The sequence below is a fragment of the Scyliorhinus torazame genome, chromosome 1 (genome assembly GCF_047496885.1).
Source record: "Scyliorhinus torazame isolate Kashiwa2021f chromosome 1, sScyTor2.1, whole genome shotgun sequence".
NCBI lineage: Eukaryota > Metazoa > Chordata > Chondrichthyes > Carcharhiniformes > Scyliorhinidae > Scyliorhinus > Scyliorhinus torazame.
The window spans coordinates 411,884,912-411,897,052 of NC_092707.1; positions in this window are offsets into that span (position 1 = coordinate 411,884,912).

A 12,141-nucleotide genomic window follows, 5' to 3' on the forward strand; every position below is an offset into this window, starting at 1 on the left:
TTTTCTCTGCTGTATGAGCCTATGACTCTAACAGCACTGTGGGTGTACCTACACCTCATTAACTGCAGCGGTTCAAGAATGCAGTTCACCACCACCTTACCAAAGGCAATTAGGGATGGGCAACAATTCCTGATGGAGCCAGCGACACACACATCCCAAGAAAGATTTGAATAAATCTGGGGCTGGATTCTCCGCTTCCCCAGCCGTGTGTTTCCCGGCGGAGCGCCGTTCGCTGGCAGCCGGATTCTCTACTCTCGCCAATTGTTAATGGGAATTTCCATCGAAGCCCCCCCACACCACCGGGAAACCGTGGCGATGGCACACAGCCAGCGGGAACTGAGAATCCCGTCAGCCGGAGAATTCCCACCCTCATTTCCCTTTCACACATTCCAAATTCCCGCTGGGATACAATGGGAGGGAGAGAGCCTTCCCTACACTGAGGAGGCATTGTGGGTGGCAGTAGAGTTCCCTGAGAGACAGAAATGGTTGTAGCAACATTCACAAAGCAAATAATGTCTTATTCGACAAATTACAGACTTCATTCCATGAACAATGTTCTGAGCACAGTGTCACATTTGGGCAATTTCAGTCTCTCCAGTAATATCAGGGTGTGAGTGTCCAGTAATATCAGGGTGTGAGTGTCCAGTAATATCAGGGTGTGAGTGTCCAGTAATATCAGGGTGTGAGTGTCCAGTGATATCAGGGTCTGAGTGTCCAGTAATATCAGGGTGTGAGTGTCCAGTAATATCAGGGTGTGAGTGTCCAGTAATATCAGGGTGTGAGTGTCCAGTAATATCAGGGTGTGAGTGTCCAGTAATATCAGGGTGTGAGTGTCCAGTAATATCAGGGTGTGAGTGTCCAGTAATATCAGGGTCTGAGTGTCCAGTAATATCAGGGTGTGAGTGTCCAGTAATATCAGGGTGTGAGTGTCCAGTAATATCAGGGTGTGAGTGTCCAGTAATATCAGGGTGTGAGTGTCCAGTAATATCAGGGTCTGAGTGTCCAGTAATACCAGGGTCTGGGAGGGTCTGAGTGTCCATTAAAACCAGGGTCTGGGAGGGTCTGAGTGTCCAGTAATATCAGGGTGTGAGTGTCCAGTAATATCAGGGTGTGAGTGTCCAGTAATATCAGGCTGTGAGTGTCCAGTAATACCAGGGTCTGAGTGCCCAGTAATATCAGGGTCTGAGTGTCCAGTAATATCAGGGTGTGAGTGTCCAGTAATATCAGGGTGTGAGTGTCCAGTAATATCAGGGTCTGAGTGTCCAGTAATATCAGGGTCTGAGTGTCCAGTAATGTCAGGGTCTGGGAGGGCCTGAGTGTCCAGTAATATCAGGGTCTGAGTGTCCAGTAATATCAGGGTCTGAGTGTCCAGTAACATCTGGGTCTGAGTGTCCAGTAATATCAGGGTCTGAGTGTCCAGTAATATCAGGGTCTTGGAGGGTCTGAGTGTCCAGTAATATCAGGGTGTGAGTGTCCAGTAATATCAGGGTGTGAGTGTCCAGTAATATCAGGGTCTGAGTGTCCAGTAATATCAGGGTCTGAGTGTCCAGTAATATCAGTGTCTGGGAGGGCCTGAGTGTCCAGTAATATCAGGGTCTGAGTGTCCAGTAATATCAGGGTCTGAGTGTCCAGTAATATCAGGGTCTGAGTGTCCAGTAATATCAGGGTCTGAGTGTCCAGTAATATCAGTGTCTGAGTGTCCAGTAATATCAGGGTGTGAGTGTCCAGTAATATCAGGGTCTTGGAGGCTCTGAGTGTCCAGTAATATCAGGGTCTGAGTGTCCAGTAATATCAGCATCTGGGAGGGTCTGAGTGTCCAGTAATATCAGGGTCTGAGTGTCCAGTAATATCAGGGTCTGAGTGTCCAGTAATATCAGGGTCTGAGTGTCCAGTAATATCAGGGTCTGGGAGGGTCTGAGTGTCCAGTAATATCAGGGTCTGAGTGTCCAGTAATATCAGGGTCTGAGTGTCCAGTAATATCAGGATCTGAGTGTCCAGTAATATCAGGGTCTGAGTGTCCAGAAATATCAGTGTCTGAGTGTCCAGTAATATCAGGGTCTGAGTGACCAGTAATATCAGGGTCTGAGAGTCCAGAAATATCAGGGTCTGGGAGGGTCTGAGTGTCCAGTAATATCAGGGTCTGAGTGTCCAGTAATATCAGGGTCTGAGTGTCCAGTAATATCAGGGTCTGAGTGTCCAGTAATATCAGGGTCTGGGAGGGTCTGAGTGTCCAGTATTATCAGGGTCTGAGTGTCCAGTAATATCAGGGTCTGAGTGTCCAGTAATATCAGGGTCTGGGAGGGTCTGAGTGTCCAGTAATATCAGGGTCTGAGTGTCCAGTAATATCAGGGTCTGAGTGTCCAGTAATATCAGGGTCTGGGAGGGTCTGAGTGTCCAGTATTATCAGGGTCTGAGTGTCCAGTAATATCAAGGTGTGAGTGTCCAGTAATATCAGGGTGTGAGTGTCCAGTAATATCAGGGTGTGAGTGTCCAGTAATATCAGGGTGTGAGTGTCCAGTAATATCAGGGTCTGAGTGTCCAGTAATACCAGGGTCTGGGAGGGTCTGAGTGTCCAGTAAAACCAGGGTCTGGGAGGGTCTGAGTGTCCAGTAATATCAGGGTGTGAGTGTCCAGTAATATCAGGGTGTGAGTGTCCAGTAATATCAGGGTGTGAGTGTCCAGTAATACCAGGGTCTGAGTGCCCAGTAATATCAGGGTCTGAGTGTCCAGTAATATCAGGGTGTGAGTGTCCATTAATATCAGGGTGTGAGTGTCCAGTAATATCAGGGTCTGAGCGTCCAGTAATATCAGGGTCTGAGTGTCCAGTAATATCAGGGTCTGGGAGGGCCTGAGTGTCCAGTAATATCAGGGTCTGAGTGTCCAGTAATATCAGGGTCTGAGTGTCCAGTAACATCAGGGTCTGAGTGTCCAGTAATATCAGGGTCTGAGTGTCCAGTAATATCAGGGTCTTGGAGGGTCTGAGTGTCCAGTAATATCAGGGTGTGAGTGTCCCGTAATATCAGGGTGTGAGTGTCCAGTAATATCAGGGTCTGAGTGTCCAGTAATATCAGGGTCTGAGTGTCCAGTAATATCAGGGTCTGAGTGTCCAGTAATATCAGTGTCTGTGAGGGCCTGAGTGTCCAGTAATATCAGGGTCTGAGTGTCCAGTAATATCAGGGTCTGAGTGTCCAGTAATATCAGTGTCTGAGTGTCCAGTAATATCAGGGTGTGAGTGTCCAGTAATATCAGGGTCTTGGAGGCTCTGAGTGTCCAGTAATATCAGGGTGTGAGTGTCCAGTAATATCAGCATCTGGGAGGGTCTGAGTGTCCAGTAATATCAGGGTCTGAGTGTCCAGTAATATCAGGGTCTGGGAGGGTCTGAGTGTCCAGTTATATCAGGGTCTGAGTGTCCAGTAATATCAGTGTCTGAGTGTCCAGTAATATCAGGGTGTGAGTGTCCAGTAATATCAGGGTCTTGGAGGCTCTGAGTGTCCAGTAATATCAGGGTGTGAGTGTCCAGTAATATCAGCATCTGGGAGGGTCTGAGTGTCCAGTAATATCAGGGTCTGAGTGTCCAGTAATATCAGGGTCTGGGAGGGTCTGAGTGTCCAGTTATATCAGGGTCTGAGTGTCCAGTAATATCAGGGTCTGAGTGTCCAGTAATATCAGGGTCTGAGTGTCCAGTAATATCAGGGTCTGGGAGGGTCTGAGTGTCCAGTAATATCAGGGTCTGAGTGTCCAGTAATATCAGGGTCTGTGTGTCCAGTAATATCAGGGTCTGACTGTCCAGCAATATCAGGGTCTGAGTGTCCAGTAATATCAGGGTCGAGTGTCCAGTAATATCAGGGTCTGAGTGTCCAGTAATATCAGGGTCTGGGAGGGTCTGAGTGTCCAGTAATATCAGGGTCTGAGTGTCCAGAAATATCAATGTCTGAGTGTCCAGAAATATCAGTGTCTGAGTGTCCAGTAATATCAGGGTCTGAGTGACCAGTAATATCAGGGTCTGAGAGTCCAGAAATATCAGTGTCTGAGTGTCCAGTAATATCAGGGTCTGGGAGGGTCTGAGTGTCCAGTAATATCAGGGTCTGAGTGTCCAGTAATATCAGGGTCTGAGTGTCCCGAAATATCAGTGTCTGAGTGTCCAGTAATATCAGGGTCTGAGTGACCAGTAATATCAGGGTCTGAGAGTCCAGAAATATCAGTGTCTGAGTGTCCAGTAATATCAGGGTCTGGGAGTGTCTGAGTGTCCAGTAATATCAGGGTCTGAGTGTCCAGTAATATCAGAGTCTGAGTGTCCAGTAATATCAGGGTCTGAGTGTCCAGTAATATCAGGGTCTGGGAGGGTCTGAGTGTCCAGTATTATCAGGGTCTGAGTGTCCAGTAATATCAGGGTCTGAGTGTCCAGTAATATCAGGGTCTGGGAGGGTCTGAGTGTCCAGTAATATCAGGGTCTGAGTGTCCAGTAATATCAGGGTCTGAGTGTCCAGTAATATCAGGGTCTGGGAGGGTCTGAGTGTCCAGTATTATCAGGGTCTGAGTGTCCAGTAATATCAGGGTCTGAGTGTCCAGTAATATCAGGGTCTGAGTGTCCAGTAATATCAGGGTCTGGGATTTACAATCTCGCTCTGATATTGTTGAGAGATTGAAGCCGTTGAAATGTGCAGGAAAGGCAGAGGTGATTGTGATTGGGTGAGGTTTTGGTGACTGCTGCTTGTCCCACTGGTTAATTGTTGCTGGTTTTGAGGTTTAAGAACGATGAACAACAGCATACTCCGCTGTGCTTTCAGTCAGTGATACTCCCGGCTGCCTGGTGCCTGGGCAATGGAATCGAAGCTCAGCATATTTGCATTCCCCTTCACCTGACTGTAATCCAATAGAAATATTGATCAGTATTTATTTCCACACAGAATGAAAGAATGTCTGTCAACAGATCAAATGGTGTTATTATTAATAACTGAATGGTTTCTTCTTCTTTGCCTTTCTCACTGGAAGATGCTGACAGGCCGCTGGGATGTGCTTTTTATTGACTCTGGTCGCTCTGCTACAGCTGTGAATTTGTACACAGCAAGATCCCAGAAATAACAATGTGACAATGACCAATCAGTTCTCATTTTTTTAGGGGGATAAATATAACCCGGGACATTAAAGGATGATTCCTTTGCCCATCTTCCAAATAGTCCCAGGGAATATTTTACATTTCATTTCCTCATACCTCAGGGACTGCAGCGGTTCAAGAAGGCAGCTCACCCCCACCTCGTCAATGATAGAATCCCGCTGCCAGCGAACAGCGCGCGGCCGAGGAACACGTGTCTGGGGGGCCCGAGAATCCAGTCCCCAGTGTTGGAATGTCAGTTATTGTTTTTAATGGCATGGTCTGTCTTAATGGCTGCCAAAGAACCCCCCTGGAATTGACAATTAACCGACATGTCTCATTCATTCAGCTTTTCATTATTGTTGGAGATTTGGAAAAAATTATTTTCAGAAATTTCTTTTTCACTTTTTCTCTCAGTCTCTTTGTCCCTCCTCTCTCTCTTTCTTTTCTCCTTCACTTTATTTGGAATCCTGCACCTGACTTGTTGTGGAATTAAATATTCTTCACAGGCTCTTCTAGATTCCGAGCCTCCAATGTGGTCAGTCTCAACGGGAAAAACGGTGTGAATCCTCATGGAATCTTGTGCCTCTCAGAAATAAAAGTGATTGGTGTAGTTACCGGCGTCACTCTGGTGAGGTGGAGACTCTGAGACTGCCTCACGCCCGGCCAGCCTTGGTGTAAATGATGCTGGCGGGACGTCACGCTGAGTCAAGATTCCGTGAGGGAGGGGGTAAGGTCTGGAGAGAGTGCTGGGTAATGGTGTGCTGATGTATTACAGTGAGGTTCCTGATCGCACACCGTGTGATTCTCACTCCTCCCCCGGCGCGGGGGGTGGGGGGGGTGGGGGGGAGATTCCAAACAACAATCACGCCGGAGAGAATCACATTTTTCACTTCACTCCAGAGTTTGGGTCCACGGTGACTTTCTCACGGACGGAGAGGCTCAAAAAATCACCCCTCAAAAAATCACAACTCAAAAGATGACAGCTCAAGTTTCAGGTTGGAAACCCACAGAAACTCTGTCCCCAACTTTAACCTGGTCACATAGAAGGTGCTAGAAACTTTTCAAAAAATGTCTGAAAATATAAATAAGCAGTGATGATGCAAGTCAGTGTTTGAGAGAGAGAGAGAGAGAGAGAGAGGAAGAAAGAGAAATAAAGAGCTTGCGACAGAATGAAGGAGAGAGGGTGGTGGCACGCGTGAGGGAGAGAGCAGTGATGCAAGAGTGTGTGTGTGTGAGAGGGTTTGTGAGGGTTTGTGTGTGTGAGGGTGTGTGAGGGTGTATGCGTGTGAGTGTGTGTGAGGGTGTGTGTGTGTGTGAGGCGGTGTGTGTGTGTGTGGGATAGAGGGTGTGTGTGTGAGAGTTGGTGTGTGTGTGAGATAGAGGGTGTGTGTGTGTGGGATAGAGGGTGTATGTGTGAGACGGTGTGTGTGTGAGATAGAGTGTGTGTGTGGGATAGAGGGTGTGTGTGTGAGATAGAGGGTGTGTGTGAGAGACGGTGTGTGTGTGAGATAGAGGGTGTGTGTGTGAGATAGAGGGTGTGTGTGTGAGATAGAGGGTGTGTGTGAGTGTGTGTGTGTGTGAGATAGAGGGTGTGTGTGTGAGATAGAGGGTGTGTGTGTGAGATAGAGGGTGTGTGTGTGGGATAGAGGGTGTGTGTGTGGGATAGAGGGTGTGTGTGTGAGATAGAGGGTGTGTGTGTGAGATAGAGGGTGTGTGTGAGTGTGTGTGTGTGTGAGATAGAGGGTGTGTGTGTGAGATAGAGGGTGTGTGTGTGAGATAGAGGGTGTGTGTGTGAGATAGAGGGTGTGTGTGTGAGATAGAGGGTGTGTGTGTGAGATAGAGGGTGTGTGTGAGTGTGTGTGTGTGTGAGATAGAGGGTGTGTGTGTGGGATAGAGGGTGTGTGTGTGAGATAGAGGGTGTGTGTGTGGGATAGAGGGTGTGTGTGTGAGATAGAGGGTGTGTGTGTGAGATAGAGGGTGTGTGTGTGGGATAGAGGGTGTGTGTGTGAGATAGAGGGTGTGTGTGTGTAGGGATTGGATTGGATTTGTTTATTGTCACGTGGACCGAGGAACAGTGAAAAGTATTTTTCTGCGAGCAGCACAAACAGATCATTTAGTACAAGAAACAAAAATACATAATAGGGCAACACAAGGCCCACAATGTGAATACATAGACACCGGCATCGAGTGAAGCATACAGCAGTATTAATCAGATCAGTACATAAGAGGGTCGTTAGGCGTCTGATAACAGTGGAGAAGAAGCTGTTTGTGTTCTCAGACTTTTGTATCTTCTGCCCGATGCCCGATGTGTGTGTGTGTGTGTATGACAGAGAGAAAGTGTGTATGGATTTGGATTTTGTTTATTGTCACGTGTACTGAGGCAGGGTGAAAAGTATTTTTCTGCGAGCAGCTCAGCAGATCATTAAGTACATGAAAATAAAATAAAAGAAAATACGTATTGGGCAACACAAGGTACGCAATGTAACGACATAAACACCGGCATTGGGTGAAGCATACAGGGATGTAGTGTTAATCAGGTCAGTGTGTGCGTGCGCATGCACGTGTGCATGTGCGTGTGTTTGGAGTGGGAAGTTGTGAAACTTCCTCCCCAGGTTTAAACTAACCTTCTGAGTTATTGTTAACTCCAGATTTCTGCAGTTTATTAGTGTGCGGCTGTTTGAGGGTGCATGAGGGTGTATGAGAGGGTTGTGCATGAGGGTGTGTGCGATGTAGTGGGAAGTTATGAAACTGCCTCCCCAGATTTGAACTAACCTTCTGAGTTACTGTTAATTCCAGTTTTCTGCAGTTTATCAGTAAATTGGTTCACAGAACCCATGGATTTGAAAAATATGCCACCACCAACTTTAAAAATAATTGAAAACACGTTGTGCAGACAGACAGGTGGAGCGGGGAAATCAGAGCAGGTTGTCTATCACTCTCCTGTCTGGAACAGAAGGATTGATTTGTAAACTTACAGTAACATTCAAACTCCTCCTTTTTAATTGATGTGGTGCCTATTTTGGGAAACGGCAGCAAATCGAAAATGCAGCAAAGAACAGCAGCTAAGCCCCATTTCCATTTCCTTACCAAAGGAGCAGAAGGAGCTTCTTCAACCTCTTGATTGCTGCTCCGTGTTTTATCTGAAAGAAAAGACAAAGATGTTTCTTCAGAATAAATCCATGTAAAGGTCGAGCTCTGGAAACTTGGAATGACAGCAAATGAAAATTCCGGAGCGACTTGGGCAGTTTTCCCGGGAGACATGAGGCCTCCTCTCCATTATAAAGTTCATCAGAGAAATCAGCAACTCACAGAACAGGAGGAGGCCATTCGGCCCATTGAACCTGTGCTGGTTCTTTAAAGGGCCATTGTGCCCAATCCCACATTCCTGCTTTTCATCCGGAATCCTGTAAATTTCTGAGACATACACAGAAACATGGAAAATAGAAGCAGGAGGAGGCCATTCGGCCCTTCGAGCCTGCTCCCCCATTCATTATGATCATGGCTGATCATCAAGTTCAATACCCTGATCCCACCTTCCCCCCATATCCCTGGATTCCTTTAGCCCCAAGAGCAAAATCTAATTCCTTCTTTAAATTACACAATGTTTTGACCTCAACTATGTTAGCCGGTTAGCTGCTGTTGTATAAAGAGTCAAAAGTTCTGCTCCTTTTCCACAAACACCTTTAATTTACTTCAACAGACTCTGCTCAAAACTCTAACATCACATCACCTGACACAAAGGCCACCTGAAGCCTCTTTACATATCAGTGTCAATTATTGGATACTTAACATAAGACAACTAATAGGAATGTCTCTTAACCCATTACTTAACAAACGACTTTCTGTGGTAGCGAATTCCACAGATTCACCACTCTCTGGGTGAAGAAATTTCTCCTCACCTCAGTCCTAAAAGGTTTACTCCTTATCCTCAAACTATGACCCCTAGTTCTGGACTCCCCCACCATCGGGAACATTCTTTCTGAATCTACCCTGTCTAATCCTGTTAGAATTTTGTAAGTTCCTATGAGATTCCCTCTCACTCTTCTAAACTCCAATGAATATAATCCTAACCCACTTAGTCTCTCCTCATAGGACAGTCCCACCATCCAGGATACAGCCTGGTAAACCTTCGCTGCTCTCCCTCCATAGCAAGTACCTGCCCAACTCTCTTTTAAGATGATTTCTGGAATCAGCTTCCTCCACATTTTCAGGGCGAGCGTTTCAGATCCCGACAATTCTCTGAGTGAAAAACATTTCTCTCCATCTCCCCTCTCGATCTTTACCCAACGATTTTAAATCTCTGATCTCTAGTTGTTAACCCACTCGCCAGAGCAAATAGTTTTTCTCTCTCGATTCAATCAAAAACTCTCATATCAAACTAATCGGTCAACTCTTAACCATCTCTATTGCCAGGAATTGCTCTGAGAACTGACAATGTGATCACTCTACAAGGAGATTCCAGACGCTGGTGAAATATAGGAGGCCGTTCCGTGGACTTTCTATGTCTGAAAGTTTATCTTTTTGGGGTCACTCTCTGTAACATTGCCACCCTGAGGGTATGTCTCACACTCTGCAGCTACAGGGCTGGGGACAGCCTCCAACCATCTTCATTCTGTCCGATGTAGCTTTACAGTATTTAATAGTAAACTTTGCAAATCAGACAAATAAATTGGTCAAATTATTAGCATGTTAATTACATCCCAAAACTAACAGCATCAAAGGGGTATCTGGGATCGAGAGTAATTCCCGGTGAGCGTTGCAACAATGGTTGAATTAGTTTACTCACCGTCCACTGTTGCATACACAGGGTTCTGGTCTTCATCAGGGATCCTAAAGAAATGCCACACATTAGCTTCATTGCAGCGTTACTGCAGAACAACAGGTCACATTCTTGGCGGAGACGGATTTTAGGTTTTCCAACATGCGCCTTTGATTCCAGTTTTTAAGGACAATGACACGGATGAGCCGGATATCCGGAATCATTTCCTAAATAAGCAGAATTGGCTCCACAATGTGACCCAAATCAGAAGGCATGCTGGGAAGTTTGATCAAGCTCATGCATCTTATTCTAATTTCAGACTTTGGAAGTGAAAGAGTTGTTTGAGAAACTTCTCATTTTGCAATGATTTCACATCCGGGACAAGAAGCAGCCGTAACATCAGAGAAATGAACGATTCACCTTTGGTCTCCCGGAGGGAGCGAAGACCCTTGTTTCCAATTTCCACGCCTGGATAAGTTTAGAAACATCTTGGGTGGGATTCTCCGAGCCTCCACGCTTAAATCGCGATTGGCGCGGGGGCGAAGAACGCCCGCGATCGGGTCTGACGCCGAGACGCGATTCTCCGCCGGCTGGAGAATCGGCACCCGTAGCGCGCGCAGTCGATGCGGCGCCGGCCGGGGCCGTTGAAAGAGGCCCCACGGCGATTCTCTGCGGTCGAGCGGCCGAGTTCCGTCGACATGGTTCCCGTATGGTTTCACCCGGCGGGCGCTCGGTGTCGCGGCTGCAGTAGCCGTCCTGTTTGTGGGGGGGGGGGGTTGTGGGGGATCAGACTCCGGGGGGGCATTTCTTCTTCAGTGCCGGGCCACTAAAGGGCTCCGCCATGTTGTGCAGGGGCCGGCGTGAATACGGCAGCCGCGCGCGTGCGCGGATCCGCGGCCTGCCGCCGTATGCATGCGCGGATCCGCAGTCGGATGTGCTGGGGCCCGTATCGGAAGCCGGAGCTGCGTTAAGCACTCCAGCGCCGTGCTGGGCCCCTGTGGGGTGCAGAATCGCTGGGCCAAGAGGCCCATTGACGCCAGCGTGAAACACTCTGGTGTTTACTCCGGCGGCAACACTTTGCCGCGATTTGGGGGAATCCCTGCCCTTGTGTCTTAATATCAATAAACCGATCATTTAGAAAATATTTCAGCCCTGATTGATTTATTTTGCCTCCCGTATCCCAGAGAGTGAGAGAGAAAGTCCAGAGCGAGGAGCAGTGGACACAGGGAGTTTGAGATGGGGACAAGGTGACAGCACCTGTCTCAGTCTCTTCCCTTTCTCCTGGGAGCTCAGGATTGGTGACGTTAATCTTTATATCACCGAATCACACAGATTCTGCAGAAGAGGCCCTTCGGCCCATCGAGTCTGCACCGATGCATGACAAACACCTGACCCGCCGACCTAATCCCATTGACCAGCACTTGGTCCATAACCTTGAATATTATGACGGCTAAGTGCTCATCCAGGTACGTTTTAAAGGATGTGAGGCAACCCGCCTCTACCACCCTCCCAGGCCGTGCGTTCCAGACCCTCACCACCCTCCCAGGCAGTGCGTTCCAGACCCTCACCACCCTCCCAGGCAGTGCGTTCCAGACCCTCACCACCCTCCCAGGCAGCGCGTTCCAGACCGTCACCACCCTCCCACGCAGTGCGTTCCAGACCCTCACCCCCCTCCCAGGCAGTGCGCTCCAGACCCTCACCACCCTCCCAGGCAGCGCGTTCCAGACCCTCACCATCCTCCCAGGTAGTGGGTTTCAGACCCTCACCGCCGAATCTCCGGTGCCAGAGATTTTCCTCTAATCCCCTCGAAACTGCCTGCCCCTCACCTTGAACTTGTGTCCCCTTGTAACCGACCTTTCATCTCAGGGGTACAGCTGCTCCCTATCCACCCAGTCCATGCCCCTCATAATCTTGTCCACCTCGATCAGGTCACCCCTCAGTCTTCTCTGCTCCAGAGTAAACAACCCAAATCCATTCAACCTTTCTCCATAACTTCAACGTTCCATCCCAGGCAACATCCTGGTGAATCTCCTCTGCACCCCCTCCAGTGCGATCACACCCTTCCTATAATGTGGTTACCAGGGGCAAATTTCTCCAGAAACGGCGCAATGTCCGCTGACTGGCGCCCAAAAATGGCACAAATCAGACGGGCATCGCGCCGCCCCAAAGGTGCGGAATGCTCCGCATCTTTGGGGGCCGAGCCCCAACATTGAGGGGCTAGGCCGGCGCCGGAGGAATTTCCGCCCCGCCAGCTGGCGGAAAAGGCCTTTGGTGCCCCGCCAGCTGG